Source organism: Anguilla rostrata, chromosome 16 (assembly GCF_018555375.3).
Source record: "Anguilla rostrata isolate EN2019 chromosome 16, ASM1855537v3, whole genome shotgun sequence".
Lineage (NCBI taxonomy): Eukaryota > Metazoa > Chordata > Actinopteri > Anguilliformes > Anguillidae > Anguilla > Anguilla rostrata.
In genome coordinates, this window is record NC_057948.1 from 738,866 (window position 1) to 747,912 (window position 9,047).

General features: G+C 44.5%; 1 long non-coding RNA gene across 6 annotated transcripts; it reads right to left on the reverse strand.

Moving 5' to 3' along the window:
- Window positions 1-594: 594 nt before the first annotated feature.
- On the reverse strand, window positions 595-8,637 carry LOC135242446 (uncharacterized). 6 transcript variants are annotated; one of them, XR_010326330.1, is made up of 3 exons: window positions 8,187-8,637; window positions 3,483-5,862; window positions 595-2,793 (listed from the first exon to the last, which is right to left on the reverse strand). It is a non-coding gene; the product is annotated as an uncharacterized LOC135242446 (long non-coding RNA). The 6 variants fall into 6 exon arrangements; XR_010326329.1 differs by lacking the exon at window positions 8,187-8,637 and adding an exon at window positions 7,850-8,100; XR_010326332.1 differs by lacking the exon at window positions 8,187-8,637 and having other exon boundaries at window positions 3,483-4,384; window positions 4,863-6,423.
- Window positions 8,638-9,047: the final 410 nt, after the last annotated feature.

Genomic DNA, 9,047 nt, shown 5'->3' on the forward strand with positions numbered 1-9,047 from the left:
AGAAACTAAGCTCGCTCACGGTCACTTCATTTACTTTGCACTATAGTCTGTGATCATGTCAACTTTCACCTACATTCCCATTCTGCTAAAAACATATTGTTTCAACTACGCAATTGCATCATTTCTCCTAATTTCTGTCACACTGTTGTTATTTTCTCATATGCAAAGCCTGCTGGGACATAGGCGTCTCCTCCTATTCTCCACTATCAAGTTTTCCGGTTCTAGCTTAGCAAAACAGCAAAGAGGATTCCTACCTGTAGATAAGCCTATCAAAATGCCTTATAAACCTTACAGACACTAAAAGTGCATCTCCACAAAAAAACAGACAATGGAGCAGGACAGAAGGGTACACAAGTTGCGACCTAGGGAGCTCTAATTCTACGGGCTTGCTGATTTTTTTGTCAATCAAGGCTCGTTGGATGGCCGTCAAATCCGTGAGTACATACACTGGCCATATGTCACCTGCGTTTCTGATGCGTTTACACTTACGCCACCGCACCCTTTGTCACAGCCACTGTTTTACATATTGTTGGTAACCAGAAATGTTGCCAAGAACAATAGTGACCATCGTTCCAGGTAGAAGCAGATCCGAAGTTAGTGTTTAAAAATCAGGAAGCATTTATTATACAGAAAGCCAGCAACAGGGATTCACACAAAAATGTTCCATTCAACTGTTAGAGTTTGTGGAGTTTATACAGTTACATTTACATATATTCAAATTTGTGCGCAGAATACAGCATGAACTCTGATTGGTTGTTTGTTATACAGAGTTGCCCTATAGGCTGCAATTTCTACCACTGTGTCTTATTGGTTGTCTTTGTAAAACAATGGCGGACTCTCACATGCACGTGAGGTTTTGGAATACACAAATCTGTCTGTCTCCTACAGCACAAACTTTCTGTATCCTAACAGTCCCTCCTTTTGACACAACATGAATCTCATGGTTAAGTCAATTTTACAGTTACATTTATTTAGTCATTGTTCAGGGTGAGGGCGAAAACCTGTCAAAAACCTGTGTTAGGAAAACTTCAGGCAAAATTCCCTCACGTCCCCCTTACGGGCGAACGAGATGTACTCCAAGAACATAACTTGTAAAGAAAAAAGTCCTTCTGTTGCTGGCTGGATGGATAGTGACATTGGTTTGGTAGGGAAGGCTCGATTCAAGGCTTGGTGGGATTTCTTGCAATTTACTCCTGGTTTGCAGCAACATGGTCTTGGAGGGGTGGTGTCCTCGGCGCCGGTATGGTGTCATGGGAGTGTCCTCTCCGGCATATGAGGAAGAAAACAGAATACCATGTGAGGGCATTATCAAGTACTCCCAAGTTATTACAACTTGGTTCTATATTATGTATGCTGTCGGAGTCTTTGTATAGTGAACAACTTGTGTGGTTTGCTCATTAGTTTTACCACAGATTAACTGTACGAAAATTAATTTCACACCTTTAATTATCAATGCCAGTACAGTTAATCCCAGTATAATCAGAAAAATGTATTCAACTACAATTTTGCCAAGGTCACCCAAATAGCTCGATAACCATTCAAGAAAACCAGGTGTTGTAGGTGATATTTCATGTGCGGACCGGGAAACATTATTGATTTTTGAGATCACACGTTTCAGGTCATCCTGATTATCGGGAATATAGGAACAGCATTCGATGCCAATTATTTTACATGTCCCACCCTGAGCTGAGAGGATATAATCTAATGCAGCTCTGTTCTGTAGAGCCATCACTCTGACAGCTGTCAATTCCTCTGAAATTTTGCCTAGACCTAATGCCGTGCTATTGGCCAAAAGCTCTACCTCTTTGGAGAGGTCGCCAATTTGATCTAGAGCGGACATAACCCCATAAGTAGGAATGAGAGCACCAAGTGCTCTGTTCCAAACAGACTGATGGTGAGTTCCAAAGACGTCAGTTGATCTTTCATATCTGGCTCGGTCCGGTAGAATAGATGTAATTCTCATGGCCGGGACCAAATGTCCTAAGGCGCAGATACCAGACCATGAATTAGGCAACTCAGAATAGGCATTGTTCCCACAAACCCAATAGACTCCCATAGCTGTGTGGTTTTGTACAGGTTTATCATGGTAGTTAATAACCGTATTGCAGTCCAGGGTCTCTCCAACATAAATAGAGCCATTTTGTTTGAGGCACCACAGATATGGGCCAAGAGACAGAGCAATGTTAATGGGTTCAGGATCACATATATGTTTAGGTCTGGTAACAAGTTCACTTTTGCTATCGCTATCTGCAGTGTTATACTTGGAGGCGATAGGTACGGACATCATTGGAACACCAAGTGCGACAGAATGTGGTATTAATCCACAGACATAGCAGCCAGTCTTATTTGCATGTTTGGCTGTCATGTGAACTAATTGCATGTAAATGTTATTGTCCACAGCACTTACTCCACCATGGCTCAAAACTGTGATTATAATTACAAATGAATTCAGCATGTTGGATGGGAGCATAACTTGAATGCTCAATTTGGTTGAGTATGTGAAAAAATTGGAACGTTTGCACCTGATTCGTGAAGGCTGCAGTCGTCCGTGGCAGGGAGTTCTTCAGGCTTTTTGAGGTCTTCGGGTGATGGGCATGGTTTGGTCCGGGATTGGTGGATCCAGACCGGGATGCCTGTAACTCGAAGAGCAGTCTCAGAGGTTAGTAAGACCTGGTGTGGTCCTTGCCATCGAGGTTGGAAAGATCTAGGATGAGGGGCTCTTATCATAACCCATTGTCCAGGTTCATATGTCTGCGATTCTTGCCCCCCCTCCTTTTGTTTATCTTTCAGAGTCTGTAATGACAAAGCCTGGGAGGTTAGGTTTTTCACCGCTTCATTCAAGTTTTGGCAATACTTCAGCAATGCATCTCCCACTATAAGAGAGTCTTCTGACCCCTTACAAAGGCCAGGGCTAGTGACATGGCTCTGCCAGTCACTAGTTCGTAGGGAGACAGTTCAGTTACTGCATTAGGGGTTGCTCTCATCGCCATGAGTGCAGCTGGGAGGCCTTGGACCCAGCTTCCCCCTTCGACAGCAACACCTTGGTCAGCTTTTCTTTCAGTGTTCGATTTGTTCTTTCGACCAGACCTGAACTTTGAGGATGGTAAGGGCAGTGGAATTTTTGTTTGATTCCCAGGTACGAACATACCTGTTTCATTACTTTACCGGTGAAGTGGGTCCCTTGGTCTGAGTCTATGTAGCAGGGAAGGCCCCAGCGTGGGCAGAATTCAGATGCATTATTTTGCCGTGGTTGCGGCATTTGCACAGGCTACAGGGTAAACTTCTACCCAGCGTGTGAAGTGGTCTATGAGAACGAGACAGTGTTCTTTTCCATGGCTCTTTGGAAGAGGGCCAATGAAATCCATCTGGATTTGCTGAAAGGGTCCAGTAGGCCGTGGCTGGTGTTTCATCATTACTTTTATTTTTGGACCTTGATTGCTTTTTGCACAAATGATGCAACGCCTAACGAAATCTTTCATTACCTTGGTCATTTTGGGAGACCACCAATGAAGTGACATGTTGTGCCGCATTGTTCTTTCTCCATTGTGTGCAATGCCATGGTATACTTCACAAAGCAATGAAAGGATGCTCTGAGGGGCAACAACTTTCCCGTCCTGTGTGTGCCAAATGTTGTCATCATTAAGAGTGCATGCATTTTCAATCCACGTCCATTTTCAGCTCTTGTACAGGCATCCTGTAGTTTAGCTATGTCAATGTTAGTTGGACCCGACATGTCAATAGCTGCAATTTTGTAAGTAGGCAGGGAGTCATTTAAAGCTGCTGCTTTGGCAGCTTCATCTGCCCAGTGGTTACCCAAGCTGATTGCATCTTGTCCTTTAGTGTGCGCTTTCACTTTTACAACTGCTAGTTTGTTTGGTAGTTTAGAGGCAGTTATGAGATTCTGAACAACCCCCCATTTTTATCGGGGTACCTGATGAAGTCAGGAAACCCCGAGATGACCAGTTAACCATAAAGTCATGGACAACACCAAATGCATACCTGGAATCAGTGTATATAGTAAGTCGTTTCCCAGAACCCAACTCACAGGCATGAGTGAGGGCAACAAGTTCAGCCACCTGTGCTGAATCTGAACTTGGAAGGCGGCCTGATGCCATTACCTGACCAGCAATGTCAACAACTGCATATCCTGTAACTGGGTGGGCCCCATTGTAAAAACGAGATCCATCAACAAAAAGTGAGAAATCATTGTCAGAAAGAGGTGTTTCAGAGATGTCTGAATTGGATGGGTGATCTGGAGACAATGGGCACTCATGTGGCTCCCCGTCTCCCTCGACAGGTAAGAGAGTGGCTGGGTTCACAGCTGGGGAGTGGATGAGTGTGATAAGCGGAGCTAACAAGATGGCTTCCCATCTAGTCCACCTGGCTGCTGAAACACGAGAGAAACGGCCTTGGGTTAGTATGTTATGCACAGCATGAGAGACATTGACAGAGAGTGGAGCTCCTGAGACTAGTGCAGCGGAGACCGTTACTGCTGTGGCGGCAGCCTGCACTTCCTGTAAGCAAGGGGAAAGACCAGAAGCGACAGAATCCAGGCGAGAAGAATAGTAAGCAACGGGGCGTTGTATGCCTCCATGGGGCTGAGTAAGAACGGCTGTCATGTGGCCTTGTTTCACAGCTGACCATAGAAAGAACGGGAGGTCAGAACAAGGGAAACCTAAAGCAGGGGCAGAAGTGAGAGCAGATTTGAGAGTGCTGAATGCATCTTCACACTCGGTTGTCCAATCAACGGTCTCCAATGGGCGATGGGAGCCCTTCAAAAGAGCATTGATTGGTGTTGCAATAACAGAAAAGTCAGGTATGTGGTTCCTGCAGAAGTTAAAAAGTCCCAGAATCTTACGAACATCACGGACAGTGCGGGGACGCGGAGCAGTGGCAATAGCAGTTCTCCGGTCAACAGTGAGTTGCTTCGAGCCCTGGGATATGGTAAAGCCCAAATACTGGACAGCGTCTTGTGCGATTTGGGCCTTCTTTGGACTTGCTTTCATATTGTATTTTTCCAAAGCTTTGAGTAAAGCTTCCAGAGCCTGGAAATGAGAGACAGGGTCAGAAGAAGCCAAGAGAATATCATCAACATATTGGAGGCACTGTGTTCCTTCATACTGAGACCATGAAACTGTTGCTAGAATCTTGGCCATTGCGCGATGGAAAAGCGTAGGGCTGTTATGAAAGCCCTGAGGCATGCGTTTCCATGTGTATTGCGTGTTCTGGTGTGTGAAGGCAAACCAAGCTCTTGAGTTTTCAGCAACAGGCAGGGCCCAGAATCCATTGGCAATGTCTATCACAGAAAATATACAGTGACTAGGTTTGATATCAGCAAGCAGCGTGTTTGGGTCAGAAACAATTGGAGCAAGTTTGTCTGCAGCAGCATTAACCGTTCTGTAATCAATTGTCAGGCGCCATGAGCCATCTGGTTTTTGCACAGGCCAGACAGGAGAATTACAGGGTGAGACACATGGCTCAATGACCTCCTGTGAAAGCAAGGACTGAATGATTGAGCCAACTGCTTGAGCAGCTTCTGGTTTAATTGGGTATTGTTTCACAGGTGAGGGCATAGTCCCTGTTACCTCAAGTGGTGGTAATGGTGCAGCTCCACAATCCAGTTTGTGCACAGACCAGCATGCAGGGAATGTTGCACATAAAGCTTGGAACTTGTTAGTCAAATCCCAGGAATGGACAATAGGTGTTGCAACAGATGCTATAGCAGTATGGGAAAGAGCAGCTAATGGCAATGTCTTGCGTTTATGAGAAGCGTCACAAACTGACAAAGCCATAGGCGAGTATGCAACAGTAGCTTTCAGTAATCTCATGCCGTCAGAACCGAGGATGGTACCTTCTGCAGTCCTACAAATGAAAAATGATTGTGTCCAATAAGCATTATTGGATTCCACAAGTACTGGAAAGGATTTATATGCGCGGACAGAATTACCCCCAATGCCAGCAAGATCAATGGAATGCTTTGTACAAGGGAGCGGTAGGTCAGTGATAGAAACAGAAGCGCCAGTATCAATTAGCATATCGCATGGCCGGCCTCCTACCCACGCACTAAGATACGGTCTGCAATGAGCCTGAGTTTCTATACTACTGACTGAAAAGGAGGCCGGTAATTCCTATGCTTTCAAACTGTTTAACATGGCGACAAGTTGTTCTCGGTTCAAATGCGCGTAATCGTCATTGGAGCAGTGCGCGATAGGCCCAGCTTCTTTGTCTGAGGTTGCGTATTCTCCACTGGAGGCGTGCGCCTTAGGTAGGGCAGCTAAACATTGTGGCGCTCGATGTCCCTGTTCTCCACATCGAAAGCATTTATCTGCTTCTTTGTTTGGGGGGGTGTTACGCCTACTTCTCCTATAGTCCCTCCCTTTGCATCGATCCGTGCTATGGCCCGTTTCTCCACAATTATCATTCTTCCGATGATTGTTCCTCTCTATCGCGCGAGCCCACGAAACAATGTCACTAAACGTATTACCCGGGTGTATGCCGATTGCTAGTACCTTCTGAATATGCGGGGCAGCCTCTGCCAGTAATTGTTGCGTAAAAACAGCCATGTCTCTATTTGGATTAGGGAAGCCACAATGCGTTTCAAATGCTTCATACTTCCGATCGCGTATTCAGCAAAGGGCAAGCTATTTTGTACTACTGCCGTGAAACAATGCCATTTTGGCGCACCTTTACCTAAAGCAGTCTTTACAGCCTCGCAGAAACCGGTAATCGCGTTTTGTAATTCATTATGATTCGCCCAGGGGCCAGATGCCCATGGTTCCTGTCGGAGATCAGCTGGTTCAATTTTGTTCCAGCTTGAAACTGGACATTTTGCACGCACAACTGAAAACATGTCTAGAGGGTGTAGAGACATGCTACGCTGTAGCTCATTTAGTTGTCGCCAAAACGGTAAATTGTCGTCTTGCGCATTAAGATTCGGCAAATCCTTTAATAAAGCTCTCATTTCGATCAGGCTTAAAGGAACGTGATCAACATGCAGTCGTTGTTCATTTCCTCTACCGCGAATTTTAGTAACCATAGGTGCCATGGGCACCGTTTTATTCTCCTTTTCAAAATACAGTGGGTCAGTTATAGTGTGACAATTTAAATCTGGGTACAAAGATGGAACACCTTTTATTTCAGTCGGAATGCACGCAAGCGCTGTGCTCTGGTCAGAGCTGTTGCCTTTGTTCTCAAGAGATTCTATCTTCTTACGCAGACCAGCTAATTTCGTATCTTGTGCTTGTAGCCGATTATACATTTCGTCACACTTCTCTATGAGCCTCATATGCTCCGTAATTAATACAATGGTACCGTAAGCCGTCCTATTCTTTTTTTGTTTCCCCCACCAAGGAATCCGGCGTGGATCCTTCGGGGTCCCAGCCATTTTTACTCATCGCCTTTGCTTGCTTTACATACTTTTGCTGCAGATATGTGGTTATACTCCCGTTTGCATTCTCCTTGTTTGGGGCCATTTTTGCTCGCGAATTATACTTTGTTGGTAATAAGTTACGTCTCTCTGTATAAACGCACGTTACTGGCTAATAGGTTACTAAAGACAACCAACACGAAACAATAAAGACTAAGAGGCCAATATTAAACGTAAAATTCAATAATGTCCACAAAACTTGTCGGGAGTGCGACACACACGCTCTCTCACGACCTGAAACAGAGACAGACTACCCACGTGAAAGAAACTCCGTCTCTCAACCCTGGGCCCGGGGCGTCACTGACTGACTCTCCCTTAAACGAACAAACAAAGATGCGGCTTTGCGCTTCTTAGGTATCTTCGACCTAATACCCAGTAGTGAAAATTAATCACTTCTGTGCTGTGGGCGACACACTCGCTTACCACGGCCACGCAACCACGTGTAGAATTTAGCCTGGATTCACACTTTCCATAGGCAGGGGTGACTCACAAACACCCGGTCACAATAGGCTTAATACACAGGCCTATATCACAGTCAGCAGCACTGGTAACACATCATCAGCACTGATATTTATAACAAACAATCGTGTAACGTTACACAGACGTTATACCAAAAGACACAGTTTTTAAGCACAAACAACTGATCGCTTCTACACCGGTCAAGATATACGTTATCGTACCACTAGGTGGAGCGTTCCAGACTTCCGCAGTTTTGCCGTCCAATTCGCCAAGCCAATGGTAGTAAAACCCGTTTACTCACTTTTTTGGTCAGGAAAACAACGAAGTTCTGGAAGACGAATCCACCCTGCTCGCAGCGCCAAATTGTTGGTAACCAGAAATGTTGCCAAGAACAATAGTGACCGTCGTTCCAGGTAGAAGCAGATCCGAAGTTAGTGTTTAAAAATCAGGAAGCATTTATTATACAGAAAGCCAGCAACAGGGATTCACACAAAAATGTTCAATTCAACTGTTAGAGTTTGTGGAGTTTATACAGTTACATTTACATATATTCAAATTTGTGCGCAGAATACAGCATGAACTCTGATTGGTTGTTTGTTATACAGAGTTGCCCTATAGGCTGCAATTTCTACCACTGTGTCTTATTGGTTGTCTTTGTAAAACAATGGCGGACTCTCACATGCACGTGAGGTTTTGGAATACACAAATCTGTCTGTCTCCTACAGCACAAACTTTCTGTATCCTAACACTTGTAACTTTATCAATTATTGGGGGATAGTTAAGTTGATAAGCATCTTCTGTATTACTGGGAATGTATATACCCAAGTACTTCATATAGTCTGGAGACCATTTCAAATTGAACTTGCCTTTTAAAGAATCAGAATTAACTTTGGAAATTTGCATGATCTCGATCTTGGACCGGTTGATTTTGTAACCAGATAGATCGCCGAACTGGTCAAGTATTGTAAAAAGTGTTGGAATTGAATGTAAGGGGTCTTGTAAGTAAATTAAAATGCCATCTGCGTGCAGAGAAATAACATGACTTTCACCTCCAGTCTTAATACCTTGCACATGGTCATGTGATCTTATTATCACGACCAGGAGCTCAATAGCAAGAGCAAATAATAATGGAGAGAATGGACTGCCTTGTTATATTCTCCAC